The sequence below is a fragment of the Onychomys torridus genome, chromosome 9 (genome assembly GCF_903995425.1).
Source record: "Onychomys torridus chromosome 9, mOncTor1.1, whole genome shotgun sequence".
NCBI lineage: Eukaryota > Metazoa > Chordata > Mammalia > Rodentia > Cricetidae > Onychomys > Onychomys torridus.
In genome coordinates, this window is record NC_050451.1 from 4,090,181 (window position 1) to 4,105,075 (window position 14,895).

Below are 14,895 nucleotides of genomic sequence, written 5' to 3' on the forward strand. Positions count from 1 at the left end.
CTGGACTCTTAAGTGTATTATTTTGTCTATATTTCCCCTAAAGCAGGAACACCAGCTCTCCCACCCAACAGCATTCTCTGAGGACCAAGTAAGATGATATATGGAGAAACACTTTGTAAATTAGAATGTATTCATACTCCCCAAAGAGGTTTTTGTTGTTGGTTTCTTTTGGAGACAGAGTTGTTGTTGGAGGATTTTGTTTGGATTTGGTTTTGGGTTTTCTTACTCAGAATCTTTCCATGTAGCCCAGGCTGGCCCTGAACTTGCAGCGATCCTGACAAAGCTTTCCAAGTACCAGGCTTATAAGCCTGTACCACCACATATGACTAGGTTCTATTTTTATTACCTTGAAGGGTATTTCTCCTTCACCATTTCCCAGCGTCTTAGTTAGAGTTTCTATTGCTGTGAGAAGATCCTATGACCCCAGCAGCCCTTATAAAGGAAAACATTTCATTGCGGCTGGCTTACAGTTTCAGAGGTTTACTCCATTATTGTCATGGTGGAAAGCAAGGTAGGATTCAGGCAGACATGGTGCTGGAGAGGTAGCTGAGAGTTCTACATCTTGATCCACAGGCAACAGGAAGTGAGTGAACTGTTGTACACCCTAGTACATTAGGTACTAGGTTGAGCATAGGGGACCTCAAAGCCTACCTCCACTTCCTGTAACAAGGCCACACCTCCTAATAGTGCCACTCCCTATGCCCAAGCATGCCAACACATGAATCAATGGCGGCCATTCCTATTCAAACCACCACACCCTGTAAGATTTGAAATGTTCCTAACTTCTTCTGTCTCCAGCTGTGCTCTGGGTATCCCCAACATGTCTCACCTGTTCCACACAGTTCTATACGCACTGCCCTTTGCTGGTCACTGTTTCACACAGACAAGTCTTCTCCACAATTTGAAGGTATGTTTGTCAGGAACAAAATCATGTCACACTCTGAAACCTCTCTTATTTAGCTGAAATAAGGGTAAGTCTCCAGTAAATAAGAACCCAACTAGCTGATCCTAAGGTATATTTGAAAGAGCAACAGCCACAGGCTAGCCACGAGACTCCTGAATGAGACCAGTACGCAGTGAGGAAGGATGACCTGCTCACCAGAACAGAAGACTTAGAAAGTTGTTGTGGTTAAGGCCTTGTTTGTTGGCACACAGACAGCAAATAACCTGCAGGTCAGTCCAAGCATAGGTAGACATTTAGTTATCTTAAGAGTACCGTTGCGCCGGGCGGCGGTGGCGCACACCTGTAATCCCAGCACTGGGGAGGCAGAGGCAGGTGGATCTCTGTGAGTTCGAAGCCAGCCTGGTCTACAAAGTGAGTTCCAGGATATCCTCCAAAGCTACAGAGAAACCTTGTCTCGAAAAGAAAAAAGAAAAGGAAGAAAAAGAAAAAGAAAATGAAGAGTACCGGTGCAGCACCAGGAAGAAGAGACAGGCTACCTGGCATCGGGCGTCTACACGGGCAAAGGTTAACCTGGATTCCTGTCCCACAGGAGACAGAAAAATCTATCCAGATAGATTAAACTTTTTTAAGACTGGGAAAAACAGAATTAAAACTTTAAAGGAGATTATCCTCATGTATTTGGGGCAGGGGAAGTTTAAAGAAAATGGACATGCACTAATATTTTTAAACATCTGAAAATTTTTACTGCATAATTCACGTGGCTTAGTGGTAAGAATGCCCAACATGTGGGCACCACCAAAAAATAAAATAAAATTAATGATTTGTATTCATTAAGAGTTCATAAAGAAAGAACAAGCCATAAACTGAGAGAATGCTTTTGCAACATTCTGAAAACAAAGACTTTGTATCCAAAACTATATAAGCAACAACAAACAAAAGGCCATTGGACCGCCTTGACAAGATGTTCAGGAAAGGCAGAGTTTGGGACCTTAAGTTCTGCCAATATAGAGGTGCTGGGGTTGGTTTGCTGAAGACAGAAGCATTCCACAAAAAATGTAGACTACCAAAGCATCCAAGCAACACCACGACAGTAGCCAGAGCCCAGTGGCGTGCCCTCGTGTTTCTAATACATGGCAATGAACACAGGGAAATCTACAATAAATGATGAAGCATCTAAGAAATCACATGGGATGATGATGTGATGGCAATGTCAGCAACAACAGGCAGCTGTTACCCTCCTCGAGCTTGATGGGTGTCCGCAAACACTGGCCAAAGCCAGCCTAGCACCAGTTCTTAGAAACAGAGTGACACATCTGTTCAAAGAGTCAAATACAATGTAACAGAAAAGGTATAACTCACAAAGCCGGAAATTCTTATGCCTTGGCCCTTCCTAGTGCTGAGCCTTAGGCTAGAAAGGCAAAGGAGGAAAGGAAGGCTATGAAATTGTAAGGACAGTAGTCACTGGCCACAAGCTTGAGTCATGGTAGGGTTGCTCCAGAGATACTGCTCAAGACAGGGCTGAGGGGTGAGGAGTACCTGGCTGTGCCCTTGAATCTTCCCACAGGCAGCACCTCCTACTTACCAACCCAGTAGAGACAAAAGCCAGAAACACACAGCCTGGGGTGACAGCGGCCTGCAATACAAAGCAGAGCAGCAGGCAGCGAGCCATAGATCCATCCGGAGAACAAATCAAATCACAACTACGTGGCTTGGGAAAGAGGGCTGGGGGTTGGGAGGAGGGAGGAAAGGGGGTCTGTGGATAGCATGTGGAGTGAGTAGAAAATTTCTTAATAAAGAAAAATGGGGGAAAAAATCACAACTACAAATACCTAGAGAAACCTTTCCACCTCTGCACTAGAAAACAAGACAAGTGTGTTCTTGCAGCTTTGTTAGTGCAGTTGGGAATAAAGTTGAAAACTACCAAAGTCTCCAGCGACAGGAAAATGGCTAAAACACTGTGAGAGCCCCTGCAATGCAGTACTACACAACAGTGGGAATACATTAATTCAGCTGGATATAGCAGTTTAATCGTGTGTATGTGTGTGTGAATCAATACACCCCAAAATGTACTATATGATAACCAGGCATAATAGCACACCTATAAGCCCAGTAGGCAAGAAGATCATGAGTTCCTGGGTTACATAGAAAGAACTTGCCTCGAAAAACAAAACAACAACAACAACAACAACAAAAAAAAAAAAAAAAAAAAAAAAAAAAAAAAAAAAACCTAAAGTTCAAAATGCACAACTAAATAATACATGATTTTTACATTTTAAATTTATAAAGAAATGAGGAATAGAAAATCCCAGCCCGACAGTGGTGGAGCACACCTTTAATCTCAGCACTCAAGAGACAGAGGCTCTTTGTGAGTTCGAGGCCAGCTTAGTCTATGGAGTAAGTTCCAGGACAGCCAGGGCTGTTTCACAGAGAAACTCTGTCTCGACAACAACAACAAAAAAAAAATAAATAAATAAAAATAAAAATAAAAAAAAAAAGAAAAAAAAGAAAGAAAGAAAAAGAAAAGAAAAAAGAAAATTCAAAAAAAAAGGGGGGGGGATTTAGCTCAGTGGTAGAGTGCTTGCCTAGCAAGCACAAGGCCCTGGGTTCGATCTTCTGCTCAAAAAAAAAGAAAAAGAAAAGAAAATTCCAAAGCAATAGTTTGGGGGGGGGGGCTGAGTGGGGGCAGGAGCAGAACAGTATTGGCTAACTAAAACTTGGTTACTGAGTAGTTAAGAACTGAGTCCATCGACACTCATTTTAGTATTAATCTTTACAATGTACCCATTTTATGCCTTCATACTTACATCTGTAATTCTGTCTTTCCCGTGGGTATTCCAAAGACTGTGTGTGCTAAAGGAAAACTATTCCTTTAGGTTTGAAGACATAAAGAGTAGGCTCTTTTGTCACCAAGACACCCAGCAAGCTGTCCCCCACCATCATTTTAATGTGGATAAAATGTGTCTTGAGACTCCACTCTCCCTTGGGAGATGAGATCTAGAAAAGCCGAAACACATTCTGGAAGGGAAGTAGGGAAGATTTTAAAAGAAACAGAAGTGTTGCCGTGGGAAGTCCCTGCTGCAGAGGCTGAAGGAACCAGCAATTTCACAATGACAGTGACACACACGAGGATCTAGGGGCTGAGTGATGTAGGGAAGACATAGGGAAACCAGGATGTCTGGGAAGAGGAAGCAACATGGAAGAGAAGCTTTTCAGGACCTTGAAGAAGGCATTAGGAACTTTTGCCTATTTTTTTAAAGGTGTGTGTGTGTGTGTGTGTGTGTGTGTGTGTGTGTGTGCCTGCAAAGACCAGAAGAGGAAAATGGATCCCCTAAAGCTGGAGTTGCCCATTGTGAGTTGTGATTCACCCAGTGTGTGTGCTGGGAACTGAACTTGGGTCCTCTGAAAGAGCAGAATGCACTCAGCACATCTCTCTGACCCCAAGATACCTTCATTTTCTGACACTTGGCATAGCAGTTCTGTCTGTGACTCATTATATGATCTTGAACAGACCAATTCAAATTCTATCCCAGGTTCTACTCTCTGGAACAAGACAAAGTCTTGCTTTCAAGGGATGATTTTCCCTCTTCCTGAACCTATCAATAGCAAATAGTTCAACAGTAAGGGTCCTCCTCCATTCAAGCCTGACTGTGGATGGGCCCATTCTTGTGCAGACCTGGTGCATATATCCAAAGCTACTGTGACTTTGTGATTGGAATGTCTGCGTTTTGCTCAGAAAATGTTATTTCACAACCCTTCTTTTTTTAATAAACATTTTTTCAAGATTTATTTAGTATGTACACAGTGTTCTGCCTGCATGTATGCCTATGCACCAGAAGAGGGCACCAGATCTCATTATAGATGGTTGTGAGCCACCATGTGGTTGCTGAGAAAAGAGCAGCCAGTGCTCTTAACTTCTGAGCCATCTCTCCAGCCCTTCACAGCTCTCCTTATTTTCTGCTTTTTCTATTCTTTTCTCCCTCTCTTCTTCAATGTTCCTTGAGCCTTAGGATGGTATAAATGACTTGTATAGGACTCAACACCTTATGCAGTCAATAATATCTGCACTCACCACCATTTACCAGAGAGTATTTTCTCATTAATACCAACAGTAATGTTTACCTATGGGTATAAACATAAGTCTCTAGAGGGCTGCTTGGCACACTACATCAATTTAGCTAAACAACTTTATTCAGATCCCACCTAGGATCTGATCTTCCACACCAGAAATTTTGTTTTGTTTTTTGTTTTAACCAGATTTCCATTACCAGACATAAATTTCCCTCCAGAGGTGTTAGCCTCAAATCCAACCAGAAAGCAGTTGGTTACTCCCATACCTGTAGTCCTGCTATAGCACAAGTGAGCGCATCTTGCTTAGCACTTTGATCTCTGGAAACCAAATAAACAATAATAACAACAACAAAATATCTTTACTGATTTTGTTTAATCCTAAAGAATGATCTCTCTTGATGCTGAATTTGGGATCAGAAGTTATTTTGTTTTAACACTTGAAATTTTGAAAAATATTGTGTCACTTCTCCATGACCTTCATGGTTTCAGAGTTGAAATTTGTTGTCCTTTAAAACTGGTTTTACATGGTTTCTCTGTGTAACAGCCCTGGCTGTTCTGGAACTCATTCTGTAGACCACGTTGGCCTCAAATTCATAGAGATTTGCCTGCCTCTGATTCCCAAATGCTGGGATTAAAGTCATGTACCACCATGCCTTCATTTAAACTACTTTTAAGATATTTTTTCTTTCTTGTTTTTTTTTTCAGAAGTTTTTTTATGTCTTGATAAATATCTCTTTGTGTTTATTCTATTAGGGTTTACTGGGTTCTGGAATTTGTAGTTTTTCTCTTTCTTTCACCAAATTTGGTAAATTCTTAGCAACTGCTATTACTTATGAATACACTATCAACAACATTCCCTTCCTTCTCTCCTTATAGGACTCCTATGTACAAATGTTCATTATTTTATTAATTTTCCACAGATCTCTAAGGCTCTGATACAAGTTTCCTTCAGTCTATTTCCTTGTGGTTGTTGAGATAACTAAATTCTATTGGTTTATCTTCAAGTACATTGCTTCTGTTCTCTACCATGTCCACCCCAGTACTCAATCTGTCCAGCAAAATTTTTATTTTAATTGCTAGATTTTTAAATTTTATGGTTTCTATGTGAATCTTTTTTATAACTTTATTTGATGACATTATTTAATATTTTTGCTTGTTTAAAGAGCATTTGCAAATTGATTGTTAAAGCATTTTTATGATGGTGACTAAAATCCTTGCCAAATAATTCCAACAACTGATTCATATCAGTATTGGCATCAATGCATCAGTTGATGGCCTTTTCTTATTTGAATTGTGCTTTTCCTAATTTTTTGGTGTGATGCATAATTTTTGTCACTGGATATTTTGTTTCTATTGTTTATTAGATGAGTCTTGATTCTATCTAAATCCTTGTGAAATTTAGTCTCAGTGAGAATTTGGTTTTGAGAGCCCTTGCGGCGCTGTTCTGGTCTGCTTCCTTCTTCTGATGTGACAGAGTTCCTGCTCACTTCTTGCTGGTGCCATCTGTAGAAGCAGAATGCAAGTCTTTCAGCCACCTGCCATTGCAGAAGGATCTTCTGGGGCCACGGGGTGGGACAGAAGCCACTGGCATTAAGACTCCTTGTGTCAATGGGTAGAAGGAAGGGAAACCCATGGAGAAGTGATATAGGACAGGAGTCTCCAATAGTCATTGTTTTTAAAGTTTTCCATGTAGTTAACCAATCTGTTGTGGGTGACGCCTTCAGTGTACGGCATCTTGGGAAGTGCAAAGAAAAGACATTGTATTTCAGGTCTTGGCAAGGGTGAAGCATAAAGAATATCCTAAAGTAGATAAGACCTGTGCATGACCTAGGGTTCGGAACAATAATAAGACAGCTCCAGTGTTGATCAGGAGAACATAAGCACTCAGAAATTCACAGACCAAAAGGAGGAGAGGGGTCAAGTCAGCTTTCTATGTGTCTCTAAGAACTGTACAACCATGCTATGTGAGTTTGGCAATTCAACAGTAAGAGGCAACTGACCATCTATAACTGACATACTCTTGTATACCGTGGTTGACTACAAGACTGCTATGTGAAAATTTTTCATGGGTACAGATGATAATAGGAAACAGTAGAAATGCAATATCAACTATTTAGAGAGAAACAACACAGAGGGAGAGAAAATATAACCCTCTGCAAAGATGCCATACTTGAATTCTGCAGACTGAAGAGCAGCAATGTGTTTTGACTGGACCTTCCTTATTGTAATTATTAACATATATTAATTGTACAAATTATTGAGATTTACTGTGACATTTCCATACATGTATGTGTCATGTGTCAATCATGTTCACCACCCTTCTTCTACTCCTTCCTCTCCTCCTTTCTCTTCCCCATTTTCTTACTAATACCTGTTCTAATGGTACGATGGCTAGTTTTATGTCAACTTGACATAAGCTAAAGTCACCTGAGAGACTGGAATCTCAATTAAGAATATGCCTCCATAAGATCAGGCAAGCCTATAGGGCATTTTCTTAATTTGTGATTGATGAGGAGGGCCTAGCCCATGGTGAGTGGTGCCATCCCTGGGTTGTGGTCCTAGGTTCTATAAGAAAGCAGGCTGAACAAGCCATGATGAGCAAGCCAATAACCAGCACTCCTCCATGGCCTCTGCATCAGCTCCAGCCTTCAGACTCCTTCCCTGTTTGAGTTCCTGTCCTGACTTCCTTTGAGGGTGAACTGTGATATGGAAGAGTAATCTAAATAAACCCTTTCCTCTCCAAGTTGCTTTGGCCATGGTGGTCCATCACTGAAATAGTAACCCTGAAATAGACAAACAGGCATGAGATGAAATTTCACTGGGGTGTCTAATGAATTTTGTTTCTTTGGTTTTGTCAGTTTGTTTTTAAGTGAAGTGTTACCATGCAGCTAGGGCTGCCCTTAAACTCACAATTATCCTGCCTCACCCTCCCAGGAGCTGGGGTTACAGGCATGAGCTACCACATCTAGCTTTCTTTATAGCTTTGACTTGCATTTCCCTGATAGATAAAGATACTGAGAGGGTTGGTTTTGTTCTGTTCCTTTTCAGAGACCGGTCTCACCATGTAGCTCTGGAATCTACTATCTAGACCAGACAGGCCTCAAACTTAAGGCAATCCTCCTGCCTCTGCCTCCATAGTACTGAGACTATAGATGTACTACCATGCCCAGCCATTGAGCATGTTTTTCACATATGAATTGGTCGTTTTTATTTATTCTTTTGAGAAATGTCTGTTTGGATCATTTGCTCACATGCTGCATTTTATTAATGGTTTTTAAGTTTTTATATATTTTGAATATTAATCTTCTATGAGATGGAAAACGCAAATTCTCTCATTTTATAGGTTATTGTTCCCTCTGTCTTTACTTACTATGCAAATGCTTTTGAATGAGATGGAATCGTGCTTATCAATTCTTCATTTGCGAGTTTTGGATGCTCTTACAGTCTTAGGAAATCCTCATCTGTGCCAAGATCCTCAAGTGTCTCCCTGTTTTTCCTCCACTAGTTTTGGGGCTTGGGGTCTGTCAAGTTGTGTTGGTCATCAACTTGGCATACTTGAGAAGAGGAAGTCTCAGTTGAGGAACTGCCTCCATCGGACTGGCCTGTAGTCATGTCTGCAGGGCATTTTCTTGATTGCTAGTTAATATAGGTCAATTAATAAACTGTGGGCAGTGTCAACCCTGGGCAGGTGAGTCTATATGAAAGGTAGCTGAAAAATATGCAAGCCCCTCTCCAAAGGAGGAAAAATAAAGGTAAATGAGCAAGTCATTAAACAAACTTCCCATGGTCTCTGCTTCAGTTCCTGCCTTGGATTCCCTTAAGGATGGAATAGAAACCCTTCCCCCAAGTTGGTTTTTCTCAGTAACAGAGAAGTTAATTAATACAGAGTTTTGCATGAAGGTCTTTGATCCATTTTGAGTTGGTTTTTGTGTAGAATGAAAGATAGAGGTCTGATTTGGACCTTCTGCATATGGATATCCAAATTCCCCAGCACCATTTGTTGAAGAAGCTCTAGTCTCTTGGGGGGCGGGGGATTTAAAAATCATCTTTAAAGGATCTGCTACACTGTCAGCAAGCTACTTGATACACTGGTAAAAATCAAACAGAATTTTAGATTACTGGGCTAAATTCCAAAACTGCCAACTTACACTCTTTAAAAGAAATGGAAGGTGTCTTCCTGCTCACCTCCAGAGAAAAGGTAGATCCAGCCCCTGTAAAAGTCTGGGGTTGGCTGAACCCGTCATAAGGACTGCAGACCATGCTATACAGCAGAAATGGCTCAGGGGTGGTGGTGTGGAGACAATATCAGAGAAAATGACTCAAGGGGAAAAATAAGGAGACACCAATAACTGACTGTATACAGTGTGTCTGGATAATGAAAAGAACTGACTCATTTGGAGAATGATAAATAAAACAACCATGGGCATTTGCGAAGTATTGATTTCCTTGGGACCTCCAAGGTTTTCCTGGTAATAATCTAATTTATAATCAAGCCGCTCCCGTGATGAGCCTGGTAGGCATTTCCTACACAGGTCTGTGCTATGCTACCCATCTCACGGAAAAGGAAACTGGAGAGAATGCGCAGGCTTCATTGAGCCCACATGGAAATGTTCTAAATGGCTGGCCTCTAGAGGATGCTAGAACAAATGGCTTCAGATTACATGAAGGGCCATGGTTAAGGCATTAGCTGCCTCCAATCCACCCTCCAATCTAATTAAGTCTAAATAAGTGTCGCTAATATAATTTAAAATATGGGCACAATTGTCAGATGGTTCTTGAAAGAAATAATACACAATGTAGAACAGTAATTTAATAAGGATAAAAGGAAGCACTTACTTACTATATGCCAGGCGCTATTCTAAATATTTTACATGTGATTCCTCATTAAGTTTCACAAGCACCACTTGATGACCATTATCTCCATCATTCACAGGACAAAGCTGAGGCAAAGAAGTACCCGAGGTAAGGGACAGACCCAAGAATAAAAGCTGGGCAGTCTAGCTCCAGAATCTTAACCACTGTTCTGTTCTATGCCACCTCTCAATACACTCCAGTGATACTAGAGTATATCTTTAAAGCTGGAATTTTCAGGGGAGTGAGAAAGGAATTCAAGAATACTTTTTCCCCATTTTTCTCAAAATAAGATCAATTTCTTTCCTCCTTCTCTTCCTCCTCCCCCTCCTCCTCCTCCTTTTTTCCCCTTGAGATGGGGTTTGCCCAAGTTGTCCTTCAACTCTTAGTTCAAGAGATTCTCCTGACTTAATATTCCAGGATCTGGGATTGTAGGCATGGCACCATGCCCAACTCATTTCATCTCTGAGTCTGAAAGGGAAAAAAAATACATTTGGACCTTAGAGACTTGGAAGGAAGTTTTGGGGTGATGGTTGTCTTCATAAGACTGTGAGTTACATGTTAAAACTCAGGGGACATACACTTCAGATATGTTCATTTCATTTTATATAAATTTTACATCACAAGGAAAAACAAATATTAAAGTAGTTGGTGTTGTAAGGGTAATACAGTACTGAGGGAAAAGAATACATCTGTAATTTACTTTGAAAAGTATCCAAAACTACCATGGACTAATGATCAGGCACCCACACATGTGATGAAGTACAGTAACAGCTTACAAACAGAACTTTGGGGAAATATTATTAGAACCACCTGAGTCAAGAAATAGTTTTCCCAGCTACATAAGAAACTCTTCCGTGTGCCCCACCCATATCAGACATAGCCATTTGCTCCCTCTTTTAAGAAGTGACTTTTTGTGCCATTTTGTTGGTTTACCATCCACTCATGCATCCCTAAACACAGTGGTAGCTTGGGTTGATCCCTTTTAAACTGAATATATCTTCATCCAAGCCTTTCTGTTTCTTGCAGTGTATCTGTTTAAGGATGGGGGCTATTTTTACCTGTGATGTTTTCCATACTATTGACTTTGATGGCTGTATCTTTCTGGTACCTTCCAACATTGCCCTCTGTTCTCTATATTGCCTGAAAATGAGCAGCTGAAACCAGATGGACAAGAGTCAGATTCCATCCCTTTGGAAAAATTAGGCGATGGTATGTTCTCACCATCTCACTTGATGTCTGCTTTCCACTTTTTCTAAAAAATTTTAGAGGTCAGTGCTTTCCCTATGTGCATGCATGTGAACCACATATGTGTCTGGTGTCCACAGAAGTCAGGAAAGGGCATCAGAGCTTCTGTGGCTGGAGTTAAGAGCCCGTGAGCCAGCACTTGGGTGCTGAGAATTAAGCCTGGATCCTCTGCATGAGCAACAAGTGCTCTTAACCACTGAGTCATCTCTCCAGCCCGCAGATTTTTTTTAATATTTGGCAGTTGTGTTGTGTCAATATTAATTGAAGATGTGTTACATCTGTTTATGCTGTGGAACATTTGTTTAATGATGCAAAGATGTGTTGCATTCTTTTATGTTGTATTTGTTTAACTCTGTGAAGCTGTGTTATTTTGCCTGCCTAAAATACCTAATTAGTCTAATATAAAGAGCTGAACAGTCAATAGCTAGGCAAAGATTTTTTTAAAAATGGGTGGGGCTGGCAGGCAGAGAGAATAAGTAGGAGGAGAAATCTGGGAAGAGAAGATGGAGGATGGAGAAAAGGAAGAGAGAAGACACCAGGGGCCAGCCACCCAGCCAGACATGGAATAAGAAGGAAAGAAAAGATATACAGAAAAAGAGAAAGGTAAAAGCGCATACGTGGTGCTAGAGAGATGGCCCAGAGGTTAAGAGCACTGGCTGCTCTCCCAGAGGTCCTTAGTTCAATTCCCAGTAACCACATGGTGGTTCACAGCCATCTGTAATGAGATCTGGTGCCCTCTTTTGGCATTCAAGCACACATGCAGACAGAACACTTTTATTTTTTTAAAAATTTTAAAGCCCAGAAGCAAAAGGTAGATGGGATAATTTAAATTAAGAAAAGTTGGCTAAAAACAAGCCAAGCTAAGGCTGGGTATTCCTAAGTAAGAATACATCTCCATGTAATTATTTGGAAGCTGGGTGGCAGACCCCACAAAGAGTAAAGAGTAAGAACAACCAACTACACAGTTGCTTGCACTCAATAGCTAGGTTCCCCGATTCATTTGAGACAGGGTGATAATATCCTAATTCTATCCCATTGTGTCCCTTTAATAGTCAGTTATAAGGTACAAAAGGGAAAGGTAGGGGCTGGAGAGATGGCTCAGTGGTTAAGAGCACCGGCTGCTCTTCCCAAGGTCTTTTCAATTCCCAGCAACCACATGGTGGCTCACAACCATCTGTAATGAGATCTGACACACAGGCAGAACACTGTATACATAATAAATAAATAAATCTTAAAAAAAAAAAAGGAAAGGTAAACCATGAACTGTTTTTACTTACAGTTTTAGAAAAATAAACTGATACAGGTTATCCAACTAGTCTTTCTTTTAAAATACTGTGAACTCCTGGGGGTTTTGTTCTTTTTCTGTTTGTTTTGTTTTGGGTTTTGTTTTGGTTTTTTTTGTATTTCTTTTTTATTTCTTTATTTGAAACAGGGTCTCACTATGTAGCCTTGGCTGGCCTGGAGCTCTCTATGTAAGTTAGGCTGGCCTCAAACTCATAGAGATCCTCTTGCTTCTGCTTCTGGGTGCTGGGATTTAACACCTGTGCCACCACACCCAGATGAAATCCTGGGTTTAAACATCTTCATTAAACTCAACTTGTTGTTTTTTAATGTGTAGGAGCCTCTTTCAGTGGCCATAGATCTTTTGCCCACAACTCGAATCATCTTTGCTAACTTCCCCACTATGTTGATAGAATATTCTCGTTCATCTTGTATAATTAATTCCCACTTTAGACCTAGAAGTAGCCACTTTTCCAAAAATCTCTAAGTTTTTTGTTTTTGTCTTTTAGGGGTTTTTTGTTGTGTTGTTTTTTGAGACAAGAGCTTGCTATGTAAGACATCATCATTACCATGTAGATGAGATTGGCCTCATTCGCCATCCGCCTGCCTCTGTATCCTCAGTGCTAGGATAAGCAAGCTCAGCCATGCCCAGGCAGAACAAGACATTTCGAAACTCTTAGCTGGGAACTAGGGTTATTTCCTAATGTGTTACTAGGGACTTCATGCCAACATCCTTGTTCTCCACGGTTCAGAAGATGGTGGTTAGAATGTCTCCTCAGATCCCCTGGAGCTGGAGTTACAGACAATTGTGAACTGCCATGTGGGTGCCAGGAACTGAACCCGGTTCCTCTGGGAAAGCAGAGTGCTCTTAACCACTGAGCTGTCTCTCCAGCCCCCTCCAGAACATTTTTTAAATAAAGGTCCATGAGAACCATTTTCCCAGGTTCTTGCAGGTTGATCAAAATTCATGTCAGTCTTTCTGCACATGACAGCCCCTCACTTATTCCTTCCTGGAATATCTTCAGTATGTCATTTCCTTTTGTTCTAGCGTACAGTCTTGTCAAAGGATGATAATCATCCAGTTTTCTTTGTTTCATAAGTCACATGCTATTTGTGCCTAAAAGCTTTCAAGAAAAAAGTTTGTTTTCTTAAAAACTCAAGAACTATTCTGTAGTCTATCTTGGGGTTGACATTCTGGGTCAACATGCTCAGGTGCATCGTGTGCTTAGACAGGCAGTTCAAAGCACTCCAGTGACTGCTTTGGGAAGTTCCTTTTTCTTTTCTTTTATTTAAACTGCTCAGGCATTAGCTCAGGCCTACCACTGACTAGCTCTTGCACTAAACTCAGCCGATTTCTGTTAATCTATGTGTTGCCACGTGTTTACCTATGTGTCATTACATGCTGCTCCCTGGTGGGATGGCATCTGCTGACTCAGACTTCCTCTTCCCAGTATTCTCCTCTCTGTTTATCCCACTTACACTTCTTGCCTGGCTACTGGCCAATCAGCACTTTATTTATCAACCAAATCAGAGCAACACACATTCACAGCATACAGAACAACATTCCTATCGTTTCCCATTTTCTTTCTATTTAAAAGGAAGGTTTTAACTTCAACATAGTAAAATTATATATAACAAAACAGTTATCAAGCAAGAATTACAGTTACAATATCTGGTCTATTTATATTTGACAAAATTAAAGAAAATATCCTATCTATCCTATATTTGTGAGTCTAAGGTTTCATATCTATTTTATTATCTTATCATAACCAAGGAAAATTATAACTATCTAGTCTTTAACTACATCAAAGACCCCAGAAGGACGTAATATTACTAAGTAAACAGGAAGAGCACTGTAAGCAAGGGAAGTTCTCTTGACTCTTGAGTTTTTCTGCTGGTTCTGTTCTGTTCCCTTGTCTTTCCTCTCCAGAATCTTCTACTATTAATACATAAATTCTCGTATCTTCTGTATCTGTAGCTTCTTGAAACGTTTTCAATTGCCTCGCTTCCTTTCCATTTTTACGTTGTATTTCTTGGGCTGTGAGACTCCTCGGCTGGTAATGGTACTTGCTGCCAAGCTTGACAACCTAAACTGCATCCCAGGGGCCCACATGGCGGAAGGAGAGAGCCAACTCCTGCCAGTATTTTTGTAGTTTGGATATGAAATGTTCCCTAAGGCTCATGTTTTGAAAGTTTGGTCCTCATCTGCTGGATCCAATCATTGAGAGGTGACCTAAACAGTGAATTAGTCCCTGAGCACTACTGAGAGGTGGTAGACACTGGAAGAAGAGGCCTTGCTGGATGGGACAGATACTGTGAGCAATGCCCTGGAAGGGCATGTCTCCTCTCTGTTCAGGTCTCTGCCCTCATGAAGTAAACAGTCCTTCTCTGTCACACAATCCTGCCACCACCAAGTTCCCATGTCACCACAACAGCATCACAACGCAGCCAGTTGGCTGTGTCCTGAAACCATGAGCCGAGACAGTGTCCTTCCTTTTGTTTTTTCCTGGTAATTGTCACACAGTCAAAAAGTTGAGTGACAC

At 40.9% G+C, this 14,895-nt stretch overlaps 1 pseudogene; it reads right to left on the reverse strand.

The window, feature by feature from the left end:
- Window positions 1-14,465, reverse strand: part of LOC118591158 — a 59,203-nt pseudogene extending 44,738 nt beyond the window's left edge.
- Window positions 14,466-14,895: the final 430 nt, after the last annotated feature.